At 52.3% G+C, this 26,875-nt stretch overlaps 1 long non-coding RNA gene across 2 annotated transcripts in view; it reads left to right on the top strand.

Annotated features, from left to right (window-relative positions):
• The window catches only part of LOC140404272 (uncharacterized), a 111,114-nt gene extending 87,976 nt beyond the window's left edge, over positions 1-23,138 (top strand). For both annotated transcript variants that reach the window (XR_011938477.1, XR_011938476.1), the window contains exons 2-3: positions 14,008-14,118; positions 22,885-23,138. This is a non-coding gene — a long non-coding RNA (uncharacterized lncRNA). The remainder of the gene's footprint in view (positions 1-14,007; positions 14,119-22,884) is intronic.
• The last annotated feature ends 3,737 nt before the right edge of the window (positions 23,139-26,875 follow it).

Raw genomic sequence — 26,875 nt, 5'->3', positions numbered from 1 at the left:
TATCGCCAGTGCGGGTATCGCCAGTGAGGACATCGCCAGTGTGGATATCGCCAGTGCGGGTATCGCCAGTGAGGACATCACCAGTGAGGACATCGCCAGTGGGGGTATCGCCAGTGAGGATATCGCCAGTGAGGATATCACCAGTGAGGATATCGCCAGTGAGGACATCGCCAGTGAGGACATCGCCAGTGAGGATATCGCCAGTGAGGATATCGCCAGTGAGGATATCGCCAGTGAGAACATCGCCAGTGAGGATATCGCCAGTGCGGGTATCGCCAGTGAGGACATCGGCAGTGCGGGTATCGCCAGTGAGGACATCGCCAGTGAGGACATCGCCAGTGAGGATATCGCCAGTGCGGGTATCGCCAGTGAGGACATCGCCAGTGAGGACATCGCCAGTGAGGATATCGCCAGTGCGGGTATCGCCAGTGAGGATATCGCCAGTGAGGATATCGCCAGTGCGGGTATCGCCAGTGAGGACATCGCCAGTGAGGACATCGCCAGTGAGGACATCGCCAGTGAGGATATCGCCAGTGCGGGTATCGCCAGTGAGGATATCGCCAGTGAGGATATCGCCAGTGAGGATATCGCCAGTGGGGGTATCGCCAGTGGGGGTATCGCCAGTGAGGAAATCGCCAGTGAGGTTATCGCCAGTGGGGGTATCGCCAGTGGGGGTATCGCCAGTGAGGATATCGCCAGTGAGGACATCGCCAGTGAGGACATCGCCAGTGAGGATATCGCCAGTGAGGACATCGCCAGTGAGGATATCGCCAGTGAGGACATCGCCAGTGAGGATATCGCCAGTGAGGGTATCGCCAGTGAGGACATCGCCAGTGAGGACATCGCCAGTGAGGACATCGCCAGTGAGGACATCGCCAGTGGAAAGAGGAAACCCGCACCGTCCCCTGTCCTCCGATCCCCCACATCTGGCAGAGTGTCGCTTGTATTTTTAATTTTTAGCTGGGATAATAGGTCTGCACCAACCGTCTGAAAGAGCACCCCAGGTAGGCCCACCGCTCCCCCCCATCCCCATAGGCCCAGCTCTCCTGCACGTCTTCGGACTTGTCCACCCGCCGTATGTCTGAGGGGACTGTGCCGACCTTCCAACGCACCAAAGTCAACACAATGCGGGTGGCAGTCACCACGGAGACCTCGGCTCAAGTCTTTTGTCCTTCACTGGACACACACTCTGTGGTGAGGGACACTCACTCCGTGGTGAGGGACACTCACTCCGTGGTGAAGGACACACACTCCGTGGTGAGGGACACACACTCCGTGGTGAGGGACACACACTCCGTGGTGAAGGACACACACTCCGTGGTGAGGGACACACACTCCGTGGTGAGGGACACTCGCTCCGTGGTGAGGGACACACGCTCCGTCGTGAGGGACACACACTCCGTGGTGAGGGACACACACTCCGTGGTGAGGGACACGCACTCCGTGGTGAGGGACACTCACTCCGTGGTGAGGGACACACACTCCGTGGTGAGGGACACACACTCCGTGGTGAGGGACACACACTAAGTGGTGAGGGACACTCACTCCGTGGTGAGGGACACACACTCCGTGGTGAGGGACACACACTCCGTGGTGAGGGACACACACTCCGTGGTGAGGGACACACGGTCCGTGGTGAGGGACACACGCTCCGTGGTGAGGGACACACACGCTCCGTGGTGATGGACACACACTCCGTGGTGAGGGACACACACTCCGTGGTGAGGGACACACGCTCCGTGGTGAGGGACACACTACGTGGTGAGGGACACCCACTCCGTGGTGAGGGACACCCACTCCGTGGTGAGGGACACACACTCCGTGGTGAGGGACACACACTCCGTGGTGAGTGACACACACTCCGTGGTGAAGGACACACACTCTGTGGTGAGGGGGACACACTCCGTGGTGAAGGACGCACACTCCGTGGTGAGGGACACACACTCCGTGGTGAGGGACACACACTCCGTGGTGAAGGACACACACTCCGTGGTGAGGGACACACTCCGTGGTGAGGGACACACACTCCGTGGTGAGGGACACACTCCGTGGTGAGGGACACACACTCCGTGGTGAGGGACACACACTCCCTGGTGTGGGACACACACTCCGTGGTGAAGGACACACACTCCGTGGTGAGGGACACACTCTGTGGTGAGGGACACACTATGTGGTGAGGGACACACTATGTGGTGAGGGACACACACTCCGTGGTGAGGGACACACACTCCGTGGTGAGGGACACACACTTCGGTTGTGCTGATGCCTGTATTAAGAAGGGAAAATACAATTGCCTCTAAACCCTGGTGGTACTGAGCTCCATGTTGGTAACGAGCTCTCTGATTGCAGTCAGGATTTGGAGAGGCCTCAGTCATGACTTTGTTGGTTTGGAGTGAGTAACCACACTTTCCAATTCCTAGATCAAGCCCCTTGGTCTCGATTCTGAAAATAATTCAACGTTGCTGTTGTTTAAGATGTAAAGTTCCACCGTCGTGACCACCCGCCTGGCCGAGTGGGTCCCTCTCCCTTTCAACTCCACATTTGCTGTGTTCTTTTTGTCATTGAAGCTCAGGTCCTGGGGTAGCGGCAATGGTTGAGTGATTTAGTGAAATCCTGCAAGAGACAAAGCCTCTTTAGATCGTGGTAACTCGCCGCAGCGGAACAAATCCCAACTGAAAGCAATACTCCTGGTTGTGTTGTCGTAATGAGCCACGGTAACATGCACAATCGCATCCAATTACAGCCAGACGAGAGGCAGATCCCAGTCCGGCAGGAACCATTGCAGCTGGAGGAGCTGATAATGGTGCAGAGGGTCAGAGCAGGATGATTAGTTTGGGGTGGGGGCACGGGAAAACAAACACCAGTCAGCTGTTGTGTGTTGAAATGCTGATCACTTAGGAGTGGACACAATTCTGCTTTTGTAGCAGTGATGAAAATGAAAATGAAAATCGCTTATTGTCACAAGTACGCTTCAATGAAGTTACTGTGAAAAGCCCCTAGTCACCACATTCCGGCGCCTGTTCGGGGAGGCTGGTACGGGAATGATGATGTGGAGATGCCGGCGTTGGACTGGGGTGAGCACAGTACGAAGTCTTACAACACCAGGTTAAAGTCCAACAGGTTTGTTTCGAATCACTAGCTTTTGGAGCGCTGCTCCTTCATCCGGACTCCTCTGATCCGGACTAACCTGGTGTTGTAAGACTTTTACTTTATAGCAGTGAGATTCCGGCCACATTCGTAACTTACTGCCGTAGGTTCCTCCCTTGAAGTTACTGTTACTTTCAGGATGCATGCGTACCTTGAGCACCAGGAGACTCTGTTGCATCGTGCACGGGGGACACTTTCCATCGTCGCAATCGGTACGGAATTCCCAGTAGGGAATAGCAGAGCCAGGATTCCGAATCCTTTGGGATTACAGCTGGGGCCTTGAGGGTTGATATCATCAATGGGTCTCGTGAAACCACACTCAACCCTGCCACACACACACACACCTACACACATACCTACACACACACCTACACACACACACATACCTACACACACACACCTACACACACACATACCTACACACACACACCTACACACACACACACATACCTACACACACACACACACCTACACACACACACATACCTACACACACACACCTACACACACACACATACCTACACACACACACCTACACACACACACATACCTACACACACACACCTACACACACACACATACCTACACACACACACACACCTACACACACACACATACCTACACACACACACACCTACACACACACACACACACACCTGCACACACACACACATACCTACACACACACACCTACACACACACACCTTCACACACACACACACACATACCTACACACACACCTACACACGCACGCGCACACCTACACACACACACCTACACACGCACACACACACCTACACACACACACACCTACACATGCACACCTACACACACACACACCTACACACTCACACCTACACACACACACACCTACACACACACACATACCTACACATGCACACACACACCTACACACACACACACATACCTACACACACACACACACACCCCTACACACACATACACCCCCCCACACACACACCCCTACACACACACACACGCACACCTACACACACACACCTACACCTACACACACACACCTACACACACACACACCTACACACACATACACCCCCCACACACATACACAGCCCTACACACACCTACACACACACACACCTACACCTACACACACACACACACACCTACACACACACCTACACACACACACCTACACACACATACACCCCCCACACACATACACACCCCTACACACACACACACCTACACACACGCACCTATACCTACACACCTACACACACACACCAACACATACACACACACACACCTACACATACACACACACACCTACACACACACACCTACACATACACACACACTTACACACACACACACACCTACACACACACACCAACACACACACCTACACACACACCTACACCTACACACACATACACACACCTACACACACACACACCTACACACACAACTACACCTACACACCCACACACACACCTACACACCTATACCTACACACACACACACCTACACACACACCTACACACACACACACCTACACATACACACACGCACACACCTACACACACACACCTACACCTACACACACACACCTACACACACACACACACCTACACCTACACACACACCTACACCTACACACACACACACACACACACACACCTACACACCTACACACACACCTACACATACACACACACACCTACACACATACCTACACATACACACACACACCTACACATACACACACCTACACCTACACACATACATCTACACATACACACACACACCCCTACACCTACACACATACACCTACACACACACACCCACATACACACACACCTACACACACACCTACACCTACACACACCTACACCTACACACACACACCTACACACACACCTACACACACACACACACACCTACACACACACACACACCCCTGCACCTACACACATACACCTACACACACACACACCCACATACACACACACCTACACACACACCTACACACACACCTACACACCTACACCTACACACACACCTACACACACGCACCTACACACACACACACCTACACACACACACCTACACACCCACACCTACACACACACACCTACACACACACACACACACCTACACACACACACCTACACACACACCTACACACACACCTACACACACCTACACACACACCTACACCTACACACACACCTACACACACAGAGCTACACACACCCACACACCTACACACACACCTACACCTACACACACACCTACACACACACAGCTACACACACCTACACACACACACACCTACACACACACACCTATAACTACACACCAACACACACACACCTACACATACACACACACCTACCCATACACACCTACACACACACACCTACACACACACCTACACACACATACACCTACACCTACACACACACACACACACACCTACACATACACACACACACCTACACACACACACACCTACACCTACACACACACACCTACATACACACACACCTACACATACACACACACCTACACCTACACACACACCTACACCTACACACACACACACACACACCTATACCTACACACCTACACACACACACACCTACACATACACCTACACACACACACCTACACATACACACACCTACACATACACACACAACCTACACCTACACACATACACCTACACATACACACACACACACACACACACCTACACACACACCTACACCTACACACACCTACACACACCTACTCCTACACACACACACATGTACACACACACCTACACACACACACACCTACACACACCCCTACACCTACACACATACACCTACACCTACACACACACACACACACCCACACACACACACCTACACACACACACACCTACACACACACCAACACACACACACCTACACACACACACACCTACACACCCACACCCACACCTACACACACACACCTACACACCTACACACACACACACCTACACACACACCTACACACACACACCTACACACACCCACATACCTACACACACCTACACCTACACACCTACACACACACAGCTACACACACACACACCTACACCTACACACACACACCTACACACACTCCGACACACACACACACACACCTGCACACACACACACACCTACACACACACACCTACACACACACAGCTACACACACACCTACACACACACACACCTACACACACACACACCTTCACCTACACACCTACACACACACACATACACCTACACACACACACCTACACACACACCTACACACACACACACCTGCACACACACACACCTACACACACACCTACACACACACCTACACACACACGCACCTACACACACACACCTACACACCCACACCTACACACCCACACCTACACACACACACACACCTACACACACACACACCTACACACACCTACACACACACGCCTACACACACCTACACACACCCACACACCTACACACACACCTACACACACCTACACAAACACACAGCTACACACACCCACACACCTACACACACTCCTACACCTACACACACCTACACAGACACACAGCTGCACACACACACACCTACACACACACCTACACACACACACACCTACACACACACCTATAACTACACACCTACACACACACACCTACACATACACACACACACCTACACACACACACCTTCACATACACACACACCTACACACACACACCTACACACACACACCTACACACACACCTACACACACACCTACACACACACCTACACACACCTACACACACACACCTATACCTACACACACACATACACACCTACACACACACACGTACACATACACCTACACCTACACACACACCTACACCTACACACACACACACACACATACACCTACACACACACACCTATAACTACACACCTACACACACACACCTACACATACACACACACACACACCTACACACACACACACCTACACCTACACACACACACCTACACACACACACACACCTACACCTACACACACACCTACACCTACACACACACACACCTACACACACAACTACACCTACACACCCACACACACACCTACACACCTATACCTACACACACACACACCTACACACACACACACCTACACATACACACACGCACACACCTACACACACACACACCTACACCTACACACACACACCTACACACACACACACACCTACACCTACACACACACCTACACCTACACACACACACACACACACACCTACACACCTACACACACACACACCTACACATACACACACACACCTACACACATACCTACACATACACACACACACCTACACATACACACACCTACACCTACACACATACATCTACACATACACACACACACCCCTACACCTACACACATACACCTACACACACACACCCACATGCACACACACCTACACACACACACACACCTACACACACACACCTACACACACACCTACACACACACCTACACAAACCTACACACACACCTACACCTACACACACACACCTACACACACAGAGCTACACACACCCACACACCTACACACACACCTACACCTACACACACACCTACACACACACAGCTACACACACCTACACACACACACACCTACACACACACACCTATAACTACACACCAACACACACACACCTACACATACACACACACCTACCCATACACACCTACACACACACACCTACACACACACCTACACACACATACACCTACACCTACACCTACACACACACACACACCTACACATACACACACACACCTACACACACACACACCTACACCTACACACACACACCTACATACACACACACCTACACATACACACACACCTACACCTACACACACACCTACACCTACACACACACACACACACCTATACCTACACACCTACACACACACACACCTACACATACACCTACACACACACACCTACACATACACACACCTACACATACACACACAACCTACACCTACACACATACACCTACACATACACACACACACACACACCTACACACACACCTACACCTACACACACCTACACACACCTACTCCTACACACACACACATGTACACACACACCTACACACACACACACCTACACACACCCCTACACCTACACACATACACCTACACCTACACACACACACACACACCCACACACACACACCTACACACACACACACCTACACACACACCAACACACACACACCTACACACACGCACACCTACACACCCACACCTACACACACACACCTACACACCTACACACACACACACACCTACACACACACACCTACACACACCCACATGCCTACACACACCTACACCTACACACCTACACACACACAGCTACACACACACACACACCTACACCTACACACACACACCTACACACACCGACACACACACACACACACACCTGCACACACACACACACCTACACACACACACCTACACACACACAGCTACACACACACCTACACACACACACACACACCTACACACACACACACCTTCACCTACACACCTACACACACACACATACACCTACACACACACACCTACACACACACCTACACACACACACACCTGCACACACACACACCTACACACACACCTACACACACACCTACACACACACGCACCTACACACACACACCTACACACCCACACCTACACACCCACACCTACACACACACACACCTACACACACACACACCTACACACACCTACACACACACGCCTACACACACCTACACACACCCACACACCTACACACACACCTACACACACCTACAGCTACACACACCCACACACCTACACACACTCCTACACCTACACACACCTACACAGACACACAGCTACACACACACACACCTACACACACACCTACACACACACACCTACACACACACACCTATAACTACACACCTACACACACACACCTACACATACACACACACACCTACACACACACACCTTCACATACACACACACCTACACACACACACCTACACACACACACCTACACACACACCTACACACACACCTACACACACCTACACACACACACCTATACCTACACACACACATACACACCTACACACACACACGTACACATACACCTACACCTACACACACACCTACACCTACACACACACACACACACATACACCTACACACCTACACACACACACACCTACACATACACCTACACACACACACCTACACATACACATACCTACACATACACACACACACACCTACACACATACACCTACACATACACACACACACACCTACACACACACCTACACCTACACACACACACACACCTACACACACTCACACACACCTACACACACACACACACCCCTACACCTACACACATACACCTACACACACACACCCACACGCTCACACACCTACACACACACACACACACCTACACACACACCTACACACACACACACACCTGCACACACACACACACACCTACACACACACACCTACACACACTCACACCTACACACACACACACCTACACACACACATCTACACACACACACCTACACACCCACACCCACACCCACACACACACACCTACACACACACACATACCTACACACACACACACACCTACAAACACACCTACACACACACACACACCTACACACACCCACACACCTACACACACACCTACACCTACACACCTACACACACACAGCTACACACACACACCCACCCACACACACACCTACACCTACACACGCACACCTACACACACACCTACACACACACACACCTGCACACACACACACCTACACACACACAGCTACACACACACCTACACACTCACACACACCTACACACACACACACCTTCACCTACACACCTACACACACACACACACACATACACCTACACACACACACACCTACACATACACCTACACACACACACACCTACACACACACACACCTACACACACACACCTACACCTACACACACCTACACACACACCTACACACACACCTACACACACACACACCTACACACCCACACACACACACACACCTACACACACACACACCTACACGCACCTACGCACACACACACCTACACACACCTACACACACACACACCTACACACACACACCTACACACACACACACCTACACACACCCTTACACACACCCACACACACACACACACCTACACACACACACACCTACACGCACCTACGCACACACACCTACACACACCTACACACACACACACCTACACACACACACCTACACACACACACACCTACACACACCCTTACACACACCCACACACACACCTACACCTACACACACACACCTACACACACACACAGCTACACACACACACACACCTACACACACACACCTACATCTACACACACTCTTACACCTACACACACACATACACACCTACACACACACTTACACACACATACACACACACCTACACACACACCTACACACAAACAGGCACACCTACACACACACCTACACACACACCTACACCTACACACATACACACACACACCTACACACACACACACCTACACAAACACACACACCTACACCTACACACACACACCTACACACACATACACACGTACACCTACACACACACCTACACACACACACCTACACATACACACACACACACCTACACACACCTACACCTACACACACATACCCACACACACACATACACCTACACACACACCACACACACACACACCTACACCTACACACACACACACCTACACCTACACACACACACACCTACACCTACAGACACACATACCTACACACACATACATACACACACACCTACACACACACCCCTAAACACTCACATACACACTTTCTAGCAAAAGGTTAGATATTTAACTCCCCACTATTTTCCATTCTTACCTAGCAGCACAGAAACCAATTTATCAGATCTCTTGTGTATCTCTGACCACAGCTCACAAACCTTATCGAATGTCTCATTTACTCATTCAGCTCAAAGAATATGTCCAGCAGAGACCACTGGTACCCAGGCAACGGTTTACAAATGTATATTATTTATCACCACTTGGATGTGTGAAACATACAAATAACAGCAAATCAGTGAAATCTCAAACATCAGCTTTCATAAATACCTTTTTCTTCAGTGCTGTCAGGGTCCTTCCCGTTTATTCCATCATTCCCCCTCTCTTATATTTTTGCCGTTACATTTTTGATCCAATAATGATATTTGGACCCGTGTCTTTAAGGAAGCCTCTGGCCTGTCCCTTTAAATCAAGCAGAAGGCAGCTGTGGCCTGTGCCTTTAATTCAAGCAGAAGCCTGTGCCGGTTTAAACCGGTGTTGTAGACTGACCGGCACCAATGACAGAGATTGGCTGCAACTTGGCTTGATTGATTTGGCTGGCGTCCAATGAATTGGCCCAAAAAGGCTGTTCCCTGCCCAGTAACAGGCGGTGATTGGATCTAATCCGACTGGAATGTTTTCAGAGTCACCAGGGTTCCAGTTTGGTTCCACTTTTGATTCGGGCAGCCTGGATGAAGAGATCTAATGACCTCTCTCCAAAAAGATCTAATTAATCCTCTTCACAAGACCACCGTGGAGCTGACTCTCTCTCCCCAGCAAGTCTGGATGCCATTCCCTTGAGACTGCAGAGGCCTGAAGTCAACCCATGAACTGGGAGCGAGGTCCGATGTGAAATAAAGTGTCTCTTCAGAAAGATGTAGGCCTAAGTGTGAACCTTGAACTGCAGGAACATTTTGATGAGAAATATACTGTTTCTCCAGAAAACCCGCTGCCTCTGATTACTTAATTTTTCTAATAGAATCATAGAGTCACAGATGTTTACAGCACGGAAACAGGCCGTTTGGCCCAGCTGGTCCATGCCGCCCAGTTTCTATCACTAAGCTAGTCCCACTTGCCCGCATTAGGCCCAGATCCCTCTATACCCACCCTGCCCATGTAACTGTCTAACTGCTTTATAAAGGACAAAATTGTACCCGTCTCTACCCCTGCGCCTGGCAGCTCGTTCCAGATGCTCACCACCCTCTGTGTGAAGAAATTTCCCCTCTGGTCTCTTTTGTATCTCTCCCCTCTCACCTTAAACCTCTGCCCTCTAGTTCTAGACTCCTCTACCTTTGGGAAACGATGTTGACTATCTACCTTATCGATGCTCCTCATTATTTTATAGACCTCTATAAGATCACCTCTCCTACGCTCCAGGGAAAAAAGTCCCAGCCTATCCAGCCTCTCCTTATAACTCAGACCATCAAGTCCTGGTAGCATCCTCGTAAATCTCTTCTGCACTCTTTCCAGTTTAACAATCTCCTTCCTATAATAGGGTGGCCCGAACTAACACAGTATTCCATGTGTGGTCTTACCAATGTCTTGTACAACTTCAACAAGACGTCCCAACTCCTGTATTCAATATTCTGATCAATAAAACCTGGCATGCTGAATGCCTTCTTCAAATCTATCGGGTCCCTGAATGAATGACCCTACAAAGAAGACCATTGCCAGCTGTAAACCAGAGACTTTAACCTGCAAGCATGCTGTGAGGAAAATGTGTTAACAATAATAATAATAATAATCGCTTATTGTCACAAGTAGACTTCAATGAAATTACTGTGAAAAGCCCCTAGTCGCCACATTCCGGCGCCTGTTCTGGGAGGCCGGTACAGGAATTGAACCCGTGCTGCTGGTCTTGTTCTGCATTGCAAGCCAACAGTTTAGCCCACTGTGCTAAACCAGCCAAGGAACCACCATTTGAAGCAAAGACCTTTTGACCTTCATCCTTATTATTTTTACCCTTTCCACCCTCTCTATGTTTGTCTGTCTTGTGTGAGGGTAGAGGGTGGGGCAGTTACAGTAAGCAGTAGGTATTAGCCTGTCATTATCCAGTCATATTTACTGCATATTCCATGATGGTTGTTGGCATAAATAAACAGTAATTGTGTTTACATTTACAAACCTGGTGACTGTAATTATTGGGCAGCCAAGGGCCAGACACTTTGGGTATTTTTATAAGAATTGGTTAATTAATTTGTGTTGGGGCTTCGGGGCCTGTGGGGCTGGGATTGACCGTGCACTCACCCAGGGTGTCGTAACAATGCATGAATTTTTTTTAAAAAGCACCATGCATTGGACACATTAGCTATCCCACCATAACACTATGGATGGGAGATCATGGGGAGCGCACCCCTAATATTCCTTGTCTGAGAATCTCGGCAATTTCCCACCATTGTTTCTGGAGGAGTGCAGGAACGTCGAGCTCCATTCTCGGCAGTCGCAAGGAAATCAGCTGGGTTGGATGTGGCAACAATCACGTCTCTACTTCCCATCTGATAAAGTGAAGTATGCTTATTGTTACAAGTAGGCTTCAAATGAAGTTACTGTGAAAAGCCCCTAGTCGCCACATTCCAGCACCTGTTAGGGGGACGCTACCAGACTGAAATGAAAATAACCTGGCAGGGGCTGGTTTAGCTCAGTGGGCTAGACAGCTGGTTTGTGATGCAGAGCAAGGGCAGTTGCGCGGGTTCAATTCCCGTACCGGCTGAGAATTCTGAATTCTCCCTGTGTACCCGAACAGGCGCCGGAATGTGGCGACTAGGGGCTTTTCACAGTAACTTCATACTTGTGACAATAAAAGGTTATTATTATTACTATGATTGTTCGCTGCGATCTGACGTAGACCCTCTGACTCCATCTCCAGCTCTCCCTGTTACACTGGTCCATGGATGCGACGATCTTCCTCCTTGTAGAGGGGGTGAGGCACCACCCCCTTATCGCCAATGTCTCTCTTCTCCTTGTTAAAAAGTCTCAGGTAAGAAAGACGTTTGCCTGCCGTGATCTTAAGTAAAACCTAGGAGACAGCAAACAGACGGTAATTGGGGTGATCACAGGTGCAATGAACAAGCTACAACATGCATCTAAGGTTCTTAATGAAGAAACACATTGAGCTGAGGTCCTCTTGGGCATTCAGGGCACATCATTTGATCAGCTTAACTGAGTGAGTGTGTGCAAAGGTGACTGTAACTGGCTGATATTTTGTTTGTTTATATTTTTCTTTGCAGTTTTGTTTAGGGGGTGGCACAGTAGCACAGTGGTTAGCACTGCTTCCTCACAGCTCCAGGGACCCGGGTTCAGTTCCGGCCTCGGGTGACTGTGCGGAGTCTGCACGTTCTCCCCGAGTCTGCGTGGGTTTCCTCTGGGTGCTCCGGTTTCCTCCCACAGTCCAAAGATGTGCAGGTTTGGTGGATTGGCCGTGATAAATTGACCTTAGTGTCCAGGGGTGTGCAGGTTAGGTGGGGTTGCAGGGGATTAGGTGGGGATCTGATTAGGGTGCTCTTTCAATGGGCTGAATGGCCTCCTTCTGCACTGTAGGGATTCTGTGATCTGTCCGGTACAGTGCATACTTGAAAGGTGCTGCTGAACCCTCTTACCTTCCCTGACCGGGTACGGTCATTAAGGTCGTCAGCTGTGTGGATTGAATTTGGGTAATTCTTGCACTCGTTATCAGAGACTGTGGTGCTAATGCAGAGAACTGCCCCTTTTTCCCCATTCGGACCTCCGTCGCAGCGCTCACCCAATTAGTTTAAATCTCTGCCCTTTGCTGACCGACCCTCTCGCCAGATTTCTTTGCAATCTGGTCGCTCAAAACTCCTCAATTTCAAACATCCATCGATTTCCCCTTTAACCTTCATACAAAAGGGGAGGATTACACCAGAAATGTTTTTCTTCAAAGTAACGCGGGGTCCCGGGGAAACACAGCAGCTTTCACAGTCCTGGAACGGTGAGATTATTAACACCTTGAATCAAATCTGTGTCAGCGGGGCTGCAAATCAATGTGCTTTCATTGCAAACGGGGTCCCTGTTATGAAGAAAATCGTAAATGTTTCACACCTAATGTGCAACCTTCATTTCTCGAGCTGGTGGAGAGTTGACCCAGGAAAACTCCTATCAGTGGCAGGTGAAATTAATGCTTAATTATTATTTTGTTACAGTGCCGCTAACTCTATGAGTGTGATGTAACTAAATGGGAACAAAGTCCCATAGTGAGCGCAAGCACCACACTGCTATCAAACGTCACTCAGGTTAGACTGGGGGTTTCAGTGAGGGCCAGGCTGCGCTCAGTCCTGTTGCCCGCACCGAGGAAGTCCACTTGCCGGAACTCCTCAGTGTAGTGAGAGATCGGGATGCCAATTATGAATAGCGTCCATATCTCTGGAGCCCCTGATGTGACCCCTAACACTCCCCACAAGTCCCAACTCACCATGCGGGGGTCCCCAGGCTTCCCTGCATCCCCCAATCACCCACAGCACCCCGGCCAATTGCCACCACGCAGGAAATGCCAGGCTGGCACCCAGCTGGCACTGCCAGGGTGACCAGGTGGTAGCCAATTTTATTTTATTTTTCAAAAAATATACTTTATTCATAAAATCTATCATAAACATTACAGAACATTTTGAACTGTCTTGACTGTACATTTCCATCAGAGTTACACATTTCTTTGACTTTCTTCCATTCAATTTTGATAACCTTACACACATATCGCTCTTTACATTACAATTCCTTCTTAAATATTTACATTGCCATGTTTGTTATATGCATTGGAGTGTTGGTGGCCCAGACCGAGGGGGGTTTACACTGTTACCCGCCCCTCGGTGTACATTTGCTGGAAAGACCTTACACAGTGGTCTTTCCCCATTGCGCCTTGGCGGCAGCTGCCCCAAGCTTGAGTGCGTCCCTCAGCACGTAGTCCTGGACCTTGGAATGTGCCAGTCTGCAACACTCGGTCGAGGACAGCTCTTTGCACTGGAAGATCAGCAAGTTTTGGGCAGACCAGAGAGCGTCTTTTACCGAGTTGATGACCTTCCAGCAGCAGTTGATGTTTGTCTCGGTGAGTGTCCCTGGAAACAGTCCGTAGAGCACAGAGTCCTGTGTCACAGAGCTGCTCGGAATGAACCTTGACAAGTACCACTGCATCTCTCTCCAGACCTTCTTTGCAAAGGCACATTCCACAAGGAGGTGGGTGACCATCTCATTTCCCCCACAGCCACTCCGTGGACAGAGTGCATTGGCGCTGAGCCTTTGGGTGTACATGAAGACTCTGACGGGGAGGGCCCTTCTCACCACCAGCCAAGCTAGGTCTTGGTGCTTGTTTGCAAGTTCTGGTGATGAGACGTTCTGCCAGATGACTCTGACTGTCTGCTCAGGGAACCGTCCAACGTCCTCCACAGTCTCCTTTTCCCTGAGGGCCTCGAGGACATTACGTGCTGACCACTGCTTCATTGCCTTGTGATCAAAGGTGTTTTTCTTGAAAAACTTTTCCACGAGGGACAGGTGGTACGGCACGGTCCAACTACTTGGAGCGTTCCGCGGCAATGAGGCCAGGCCCATCCTTCATAACACCGGGGACAGGTAGAACCTCAGTATGCAGAAGACGGCGACGTCGTCCATGTACAGGGAGGCCTTAACTTGTACGCCTCCGCTGCCTGGGATCGTCACTCCTCTTATACCCGGATCCCTCCTGATGGACTCGGCAAAAGGTTCTATGCAGCACACAAACAGGGCCGAGGAGAGAGGGCAGCCCTGCCTGACTCCGGATTTGATCTGGAACTTTTCTGATTCCCACCCATTGATTGAGACTGCGCTATAGATGTTTGTGTAGAGCAGTTTGATCCAATTGCGAATTCCCTCCCCAAACCCCATTTTGGAGAGCACATCCATCATGTAGGTGTGCGATATTCTGTCAAAAGCCTTCTCCTGGTCAAGGCTGATGAGGCAGGTGTCCACCCTCCTGTCCTGCACGTAGGCGATCGTATCCCTGAGTAGCGCGAGGCTATCAGAGATCTCCTGCCGGGTACAGCACCGGTCTGGTCAGGGTGGATCACCGACTCCAGAGCAGACTTGACCCGATTGGCGATGACCTTGGCTAGAACTTTATAATCCACATTCAACAGTGAAATGGGTCGCCAATTTTGAATTTCTTCCCTTTCCCCCTTCTGCTTGTAGATGAGGGTGATGATGCCTTTCCTCATGGATTCTGACATGCTGCCGTCTAGAAGCATACTCTCGTACACTTCCAGCAGGTCTGGGCCCATCCAGTCCCACAGAGCCGAATACAACTCAACCGGTAAGCCGTCGCTTCCGGGAGTTTTACTCGTCTCGAAGAACCTGACGGCCTTTGTCAGCTCTTCCAGAGTTAGCGGTGTGTCCAGGTTTTCCAGCTCGCTGTCGCCTATGACCTCTGTGATAGTCGACAGGAAGGTCTGGGAAACAGTGCTATCTGTTGGCTTCAGGTCATACAGTCCAGCATAAAAGGATTTGCTGATCCTCAGGATGTCAGACCGATGACTTTATAGAGCCATCTTCTTCCTTCAGGCTGCTGATCACAGAGGTCTCTCTGTGCACCTTTTGAAGAAGAAGCGTGAGCACTTTTCATCCTGCTCCACGGAGCGGACTCTGGAACGGAAGATAACCTTGGAGGCCTCCGAGGTGTAGAGCGAGGCTTGCTGGCTCTTCACCTCTTGGAGATCCTCCTTGACATCCACCCCCATCGACTGCAGCTGGAGCAAATTCTGCATACATTTCTGGAGCCTGGACATGGCCCCTCGTCCCTCTCTCACCTTTGGAACGCCCTTGAGGATGAAAAACCTTTTGATGTTCCCCTTGATTGCTTCCCACCAGAGATGTGGAGACTCAAAGAGGGGTTTCACGGTTCTCCAATCTTTGTAATCCCTTTTAAGTTCCTCGAGGTTCTCTGGAGTCAACAGTTTTACATTCAGCTTCCATGTCCCCCTGCCCGCCCCCTGGTCTTCCTGCAGGTGGCAGTTGGCCAGTAGGAGGCAGTGGTCAGAGAAGAACACCGGCTTAACGACGGTGGACCTGACCGTGAAAGCACAGGACACAAGGAAGAAGTCTATCCTGGGGCGGACGGACCCGTCTGGCCGTGACCATGTGTATCTACGCTGCGCTCCGTCTGCAGGGTTGCTGCAGACGTCGAGCAGCTTGGCGTCTTTTACCGTTCCCATCAGGAGCCTGGACGTAGCGTCTAGTTTGCTGTCGGCTCTGCTGGATCGTCCAGCCGCATCGACGATGCAGTTGAAGTCACTGCCCAGAATGACCGGCTTGGAGGTGGCCACCAGCAGCGGGAGTTGCTGAAGAACTGCCAGCCACTCACTCCTTACGGCCGGGACGTACACGTTACTGAGTCTGAGAGGGACGTTTTTGTATTTAACGTCTGCTACAAGAAGGCGTCCACCCACTACCTCCTTAACGTCGGAGATGGTGAAGTTGCCTCCCCGCAGCAGAATACCCAGGCCGGAGGAGCGGCAGTCGTTTCCTCCTGACCAGATGGATGGCCCGTGGGACCACCAGCTCGACCAGCGCCTGTAGTTGCTGAGGTGCGGAATCCCACACCCCTGCAGGAACAGTAGGTCGGCTTTCACGTTTGCTAAGTAGCTGAGTGTGGCTACACACCGCAAAGTATCTTTAATGCTTCGCACATTAATAGATGCAATTTTAAACCCCATTTTAAAAGGGTAGATTTACCAGTCTCAGAGGCCAGAGTCTATGCAGTTGGGTGTTCCAGCTGTTGAATATTCCCCAGCATGCCGGAGGTGCTCGCAAACTGTTGCACAGTTGCAGGGCTGAGAAAGCTGTCCTGGTCCGCACTGGGCCCGTGAACTCGATGGGGATGCATTGGGGGGGGGGGTAGTGTAGCCCTGGCGTCCGTTGCGGCATTCAGTGGGTGTTGGGGTTGCAGGCCGGTTTTCGCCTGGGTTGTTGCTGCTTGTTCATTTCTGGAGTTGGTCTGTGACCTTATTTTTAATGTCCGGCGTTTGGTGTCCGTTGGTCATATTGCTGCTCCCATCCACCAGAGGTTGATAATCTTGGCGGGCTTTATTTCCTTCCCTGTCTGTGGTCTGGGGGGTCTGTGCATCCTGTTCTACATTGGTATTTTGCCTCGATTTCCTCCAATGGCCAAACTGGAGGGGGGATGCAGGATGGTTCCGTCGCCGTCTGTTCTCAGAGTCACCTTGATCTGGTGCTCACTTGTCCAGATGCCAAAGGTGTCCTTCAGGGGCTGGTTTAGCACACTGGGCTAAATCGCTGGCTTTGAAAGCAGACCAAGGCAGGCCAGCAGCACGGTTCAATTCCCGTACCAGCCTCCCCGAACAGGCGCCGGAATGTGGCGACTAGGGGCTTATCACAGTAACTTCATTTGAAGCCTGCTTGTGACAATAAGTGATTTTCATTTAATTTCAGTTGCACGCTGTTACTTTTCAGCTCAACGTACCTGGCGAGGAATGTGAGCACATCAGACACGGGGACGTGGGGGTTGTACGTGTGCAATGTAACAACCTGGTTTTGCTGCGACGGTAGCGTAAACAGAGGCTCCGCAGTCAGGATAGACAGGGGGCTTTGGTTACCTTTTTCCTTGAACACGTTCAAGAATTTGATGCAAGCTGCGACACTCTTGAAGGTGACGTCAAAATATCCATTGTTGGGGAAGTCTTGCAAGCAGAAGATATCTGTTGCTTGAAACCCGCAGCACTCGAGCAGCACCCGCTTCACGAAGAAGTTTCGGTCCACAGGTGACTTCCGACTTCTTCGCTGTGACTTGGACAGTGTTTCGCACTCCCCAGCCTGGTGGTCGGGATGCAGCTGCAGCCATAGCTCACACGTTGAGTCTAACCTGTATCGGCGTTAGGCATAAAGCAGAGGCTTAGACCAGCATATAGATCCACCAATAGCACCAGAGCTCTAAACGTTTCCTCTTCGACAATTTTAATCCCTCCGTGTTCTCCAATCCACGATCGACATCGAAATACTCTTAGCCAAAAGATCGTGGTTTCATGAGGCATCAATGCCAACCAGGGGGCAGACCAATACTGAACGGCACTCCCCAAATGAGACTGATCTCAACATCCCAGGTGCTTCGGGAAACTGCACATTAAAGTGAGGCTAGCTGTCCCGCTCCGATATGCAGATTTGCCCATTGTGGGCGGGATTTACATTGCAACATCTTGCGAGATCGTGTTAGATCATGCGAGGCATTGGGAGCTGGGTAGTTCCCGGGAGCGGGGTCTCCCGGCTTTTATCAGCCACACTGCACCGTGGCGGGTTGCTTTTTGGGCGCAGTGTGGCCATTCGATTGCATCTTGTAATCAGTTGGAAAAAAAGCTAACTTAATGCTTACCTTGAATAAACACCAGTCCTGTACGGCTGCAGAACCTTCCCTTGCTGAGCAAACAGCAACTCCCCTCACTGGAAAAGAAACTCAATGAAACAATGCAAATAATGAAGAAAATTGAGTTTAATTTAGAAGAAATGTACTGAACTTTTGACACAGCAGGAATGACTTAAAATGCAACAACTTTGATCCCACACTGACTTACAAAGCCATTAAACACAACTTCAAGAAACTTCAGGCCAGACAGTGTTTGACAAAGTGTTTCTCTTCATTTGGCCTTCAGTAATGATGTCGTGATTAAAGGGCTTACCGCGTAAAATGGCAGCTAGGTGCGTCCAACACTCATTAGCACCATTTCGAAGCCTTAATGAGGCTTTTGCACTCCCCCGGCGATAACAATGTCAGCCAATCACAGCAGAAGAGTCTGTGGAACCGCTCCGCTGAGCAGGTGTTGAACCAACCTGTTCCATTCTGTGCTGTACTGTTCTAAGTTCTATCAGAATGACAGGGAGTGGGATAGCTTGATCTTGGTTTTGGCACAACATCGAGGGCCGAAGGGCCTGTTCTGTGCCGTACTGTTCTGTGTTCAACCCTCAGGTTATCCGCTGAGATCTGAGTTTCACCTCACGACCTCCAGTCCAGCCTCTTCCTCTATCTCCACAATTTCTTTCACCATTATTAGAAGAAAGTGTTTCAAGAAATGAAATATACATTTTCGAATGCCGCTATGACGTCTCTGCTGTGTCGCTAACAAGGTGGCTCAAGGAGATTCATTTTCTATCTCTGGAGATGCCAGAAGATTCCTGGAGGGTTGGTAATCTCGCCCACATGTGAGCGTTCCACCGTGTTGAGTTTAGTCCTGAATGTTTGATTCTGAGAGCAATATCAGTGACAATCTCTGGTCACCTTTAGTGAACCCACAATATCTTCCAAAAGGCAAATTAGATTGGGTGCTGAAATACAAACAGAAATGTTCTGCTGGCAGAGTTAATATTTCAGTTTTCCGACCTTTCAACCAATTGGAAGACACTTTCCGACCGCCTGCATGCCGACTGTGATTTCGACCGCCTGCATGCCGACTGTGATTTCGACCGCCTGCCTGCCGACTGTGATTTCGACCGCCCGCCTGCCGACTGTGATTTCGACCGCCCGCATGCCGACTGTGATTTCGACCGCCTGCCTGCCGACTGTGATTTCGACCGCCCGCATGCTGACTGTGATTTTGACCGCCCGTCTGCCGACTGTGATTTCGACCGCCCGCCTGCCGACTGTGATTTCGACCGCCCGCATGCTGACTGTGATTTCGACCGCCCGCATGCTGACTGTGATTTCGACCGCCTGCCTGCCGACTGTGATTTCGACCGCCTGCTATCTCTTTTTCTGTTGCTGTTCTTGCTTAAAATCTTTTGCATTTCCAGCTTTTCCCAGCTCCGATGTTAGATCAATGAGCTGTAAGGCTAACTTTGGGCGGGATTCTTCATCAGACGACGCTGAAATCGGGAAAGGTGATTGGGCGGAGAATCGGTTCCGACGCTGGAATCGCGGCTGGTGCCGAGCTTCACGCCAAATCGCAGTTCTCCGTCACCTCGACAGCGGCATCAATGCGTTCCACTCCGCACGTACAGTAAACGCCGTCTGCAGATCATTAGCGGGCCCGACCCGGTATTCTCCGGAGCCTCCGCCTCCACTGGGGGGATTTCCTGACGGCGAGGTTCACTTGTCGGGGAACAGGCGCCGTGGCTGCTGAGCGAGAGGAGGCAGGACACGGAAGGACACGACCGTGGGCTGCAGGTCCTGACACTGGCTGGGCTGGCTGGGGGTAGGGTAGGGGCGCAGGGGGCAGCCAGGGTCGGGGGTAGGGGGAGAGATGACGGGGCATGGGCCGTGGAGCGGGGGTGACCCCTCACGGGACCAGGGTGTCCAGTCACAGACCACCATTACCGCGGCCTGCAAGGCAGCCATCTTGCTGCGCACCCCTCTGACTACCCACCTTGGCCCCTGGCCGTTATGGGTGCCTCCACCCTACCATCCCTGCACCCCATCCTCCGCCATACCCCGCAACAGGCTGGTGCCCGCCGATCGGGCATCACGCGGCTCGCCCAAGGGAAACGCCCACAGCAGCCCCTACAGGGAGGCACCAGAGGGGGGTCATGGAGCATAGCACTGGCATGGGCCGTGCCAACTGACGGTACCCTTGGCAGTAGCGATTGGTTCCAGGGCCAGAGGCCACCAACAGGGCTAGGGGTGCGGGGATGGAGGCGGGGGGTGGGGGTGGGGACGTGTGGGGCAGACTCCGCAGTGCCAACTGGGACCACCATGTAGCCTGTTGGACCTGGTTGGGCACGGGGGGGTACGCACCATGCTAACATGTCGGCCTTTCGCCCCCTGCAGGCAATGGATATTGGAATTCAACCAGCAATGGGGGCCTTCCTGCTGGTCGCCGCAGCCCTGGGGGATGCCCTGCGGCTGTACGAGCTGCAGCTGCTCGAGGAGAAGGAGGCTGCAGCAGCGGAGCCTGCCCCGGGGAACAGGAGGCAGCCGGTGAGGATGGAGAGCCAGACGCCCAACAGGCCGAGGAGGAGGAGGTGCCAAGGCGAACTGCACGAGGCTTCGCGAGTACCGGCAGCGCCTGTCATTCGCGGGGCAGCCGGACCGGGCGTGCCGTCGAAGACTCCGGCTAAGCTGGGGGGACAGTGCGACGCACCTGGCAGATGATGGCTCACCTGGCACCGCAGGGGGATGGGGGAGGACACTCACTCCCATTGGCCGTCAAGGTGACGGTCGCCCTGAACGTCGACGTCATGGGGTCCTTCCAGCCTACGAATGGGGACCTGTCCGGGACCACACTGACCTCGGTGCACAGGTGCATCCGCGCCATCTCGGAGGCCCTGTCCCCAGGTGCATCAATACTTCAATGTGGAACAAGCCCACCAGGTTCACTGCCAGGTTACCAGGGAAGCGGGGTTCACTGCCAGGTTACCAGGGAAGTGGGGTTCACTGCCAGGTTACAAGGGAAGTGGGGTTCACTGCCAGGTTACCAGGGAAGTGGGGTTCACTGCCAGGTTACCAGGGAAGTGGGGTTCACTGCCAGGTTACCAGGGAAGTGGGGTTCACTGCCAGGTTACCAGGGAAGCGGGGTTCACTGCCAGGTTACCAGGGAAGTGGGGTTCACTGCCAGGTTACCAGGGAAGCGGGTTCACTGCCTGGTTACCAGGGAAGTGGGGTACACTGCCAGGTTACCAGGGAAGTGGGGTTCATTGCCAGGTTACCAGGGAAGCGGGTTCACTGCCTGGTTACCAGGGAAGCGGGTTCACTTCCAGGTTACCAGGGAAGCGTGGTTCACTTCCAGGTTACCAGGGAAGTGGGGTTCACTGCCAGGTTACCAGAGAAGTGGGGTCCACTGCCAGGTTACCAGGGAAGCGGGGTTCACTGCCAGGTTACCAGGGAAGCGGGGTTCACTGCCAGGTTACCAGGGAAGTGGGGTTCACTGCCAGGTTACCAGGGAAGCGGGGTTCACTGCCAGGTTACCAGTGAAGCGGGGTTCACTGCCAGGTTACCAGGGAAGCGGGGTTCACTGCCAGGTTACCAGAGAAGTGGGGTTCACTGCCAGGTTACCAGGGAAGCGGAGTTCACTGCCAGGTTACCAGGGAGTGGGGTTCACTGCCAGGTTACCAGGGAAGTGGGGTTCACTGCTGGGTTACCAGGGAAGCAGGGTTCACTTCCACATTACCAGGGAAGTGGGGTTCACTGCCAGGTTACCAGGGAAGCGGGGTTCACTGCCAGGTTACCAGGGAAGCGGGGTTCACTGCCAGGTTACAAGGGAAGCGGGGTTCACTGCCAGGTTACAAGGGAAGCGGGGTTCACTGCCAGGTTACCAGGGAAGCGGGGTTCACTGCCAGGTTACCAGGGAAGCGGGGTTCACTGCCAGTTACCAGGGAAGTGGGGTTCACTTCCAGGTTACCAGGGAAGCGGGGTTCACTGCCAGGTTACCAGGGAAGCGGGGTTCACTGCCAGGTTACCAGGGAAGTGGGGTTCACTGCCAGGTTACCAGGGAAGCGGGGTTCACTGCCAGGTTACCAGGGAAGTGGGGTTCACTGCCAGGTTACCAGGGAACCGGGGTTCACTGCCAGGTTACCAGGGAAGTGGAGTTCACTGCCAGGTTACAAGGGAAGCGGGGTTCACTGCCAGGTTACCAGGGAAGTGGGGTTCACTGCCAGGTTACAAGGGAAGTGGGGTTCACTGCCAGGTTACCAGGGAAGTGGGGTTCACTGCCAGGTTACCAGGGAAGCGGGGTTCACTGCCAGGTTACCAGTGAAGCGGGTTCACTGCCAGGTTACCAGGGAAGTGGGGTTCACTGCCAGGTTACAAGGGAAGTGGGGTTCACTGCCAGGTTACCAGGGAAGTGGGGTTGACTTCCAGGTTACCAGGGAAGCGGGGTTCACTGCCAGGTTACCAGGGAAGTGGGGTTCACTGCCAGGTTACCAGGGAAGCGGGGTTCACTACCAGGTTACCAGGGAAGTGGGGTTCACTGCCAGGTTACCAGGGAAGTGGGGTTCACTGCCAGGTTACCAGGGAAGTGGGGTTCACTGCCAGGTTACCAGGGAAGCGGGGTTCACTGCCAGGTTACCAGGGAAGCGGAGTTCACTGCCAGGTTACCAGGGAAGTGGGGTTCACTGCCAGGTTACGATGGAAGTGGGGTTCACTGCCAGGTTACCAGGGAAGTGGGGTTCACTGCCAGGTTACCAGGGAAGTGGGGTACACTGCCAGGTTACCAGGGAAGTGGGGTTCACTGCAAGATTACGATGGAAGTGGGGTTCACTGCCAGGTTACCAGGGAAGCGGAGTTCACTGCCAGGTTACCAGAGAAGTGGGGTTCACTGCCAGGTTACCAGGGAAGCGGGTTCACTGCCTGGTTACCAGGGAAGTGGGGTACACTGCCAGGTTACCAGGGAAGTGGGGTTCACTGCCAGGTTACCAGGGAAGCGGCTTCACTGCCTGGTTACCAGGGAAGCGGGTTCACTTCCAGGTTACCAGGGAAGCGTGGTTCACTTCCAGGTTACCAGGGAAGTGGGGTTCACTGCCAGGTTACCAGAGAAGTGGGGTCCACTGCCAGGTTACCAGGGAAGCGGGGTTCACTGCCAGGTTACCAGGGAAGCGGGGTTCACTGCCAGGTTACCAGGGAAGTGGGGTTCACTGCCAGGTTACCAGGGAAGCGGGGTTCACTGCCAGGTTACCAGTGAAGCGGGGTTCACTGCCAGGTTACCAGGGAAGCGGGGTTCACTGCCAGGTTACCAGAGAAGTGGGGTTCACTGCCAGGTTACCAGGGAAGCGGGGTTCACTGCCAGGTTACCAGGGAGTGGGGTTCACTGCCAGGTTACCAGGGAAGTGGGGTTCACTGCTGGGTTACCAGGGAAGCAGGGTTCACTTCCACATTACCAGGGAAGTGGGGTTCACTGCCAGGTTACCAGGGAAGCGGGGTTCACTGCCAGGTTACCAGGGAAGCGGGGTTCACTGCCAGGTTACAAGGGAAGCGGGGTTCACTGCCAGGTTACAAGGGAAGCGGGGTTCACTGCCAGGTTACCAGGGAAGCGGGGTTCACTGCCAGGTTACCAGGGAAGCGGGGTTCACTGCCAGTTACCAGGGAAGTGGGGTTCACTTCCAGGTTACCAGGGAAGCGGGGTTCACTGCCAGGTTACCAGGGAAGCGGGGTTCACTGCCAGGTTACCAGGGAAGTGGGGTTCACTGCCAGGTTACCAGGGAAGCGGGGTTCACTGCCAGGTTACCAGGGAAGTGGGGTTCACTGCCAGGTTACCAGGGAACCGGGGTTCACTGCCAGGTTACCAGGGAAGTGGGGTTCACTGCCAGGTTACAAGGGAAGCGGGGTTCACTGCCAGGTTACCAGGGAAGTGGGGTTCACTGCCAGGTTACAAGGGAAGTGGGGTTCACTGCCAGGTTACCAGGGAAGTGGGGTTCACTGCCAGGTTACCAGGGAAGCGGGGTTCACTGCCAGGTTACCAGTGAAGCGGGTTCACTGCCAGGTTACCAGGGAAGTGGGGTTCACTGCCAGGTTACAAGGGAAGTGGGGTTCACTGCCAGGTTACCAGGGAAGTGGGGTTGACTTCCAGGTTACCAGGGAAGCGGGGTTCACTGCCAGGTTACCAGGGAAGTGAGGTTCACTGCCAGGTTACCAGGGAAGCGGGGTTCACTACCAGGTTACCAGGGAAGTGGGGTTCACTGCCAGGTTACCAGGGAAGTGGGGTTCACTGCCAGGTTACCAGGGAAGTGGGGTTCACTGCCAGGTTACCAGGGAAGCGGGGTTCACTGCCAGGTTACCAGGGAAGCGGAGTTCACTGCCAGGTTACCAGGGAAGTGGGGTTCACTGC

Source organism: Scyliorhinus torazame, chromosome 30 (assembly GCF_047496885.1).
Source record: "Scyliorhinus torazame isolate Kashiwa2021f chromosome 30, sScyTor2.1, whole genome shotgun sequence".
NCBI lineage: Eukaryota > Metazoa > Chordata > Chondrichthyes > Carcharhiniformes > Scyliorhinidae > Scyliorhinus > Scyliorhinus torazame.
Note: the sequence above shows the minus strand (reverse complement) of the source record. Positions and strands in the feature narration are given on the sequence as shown.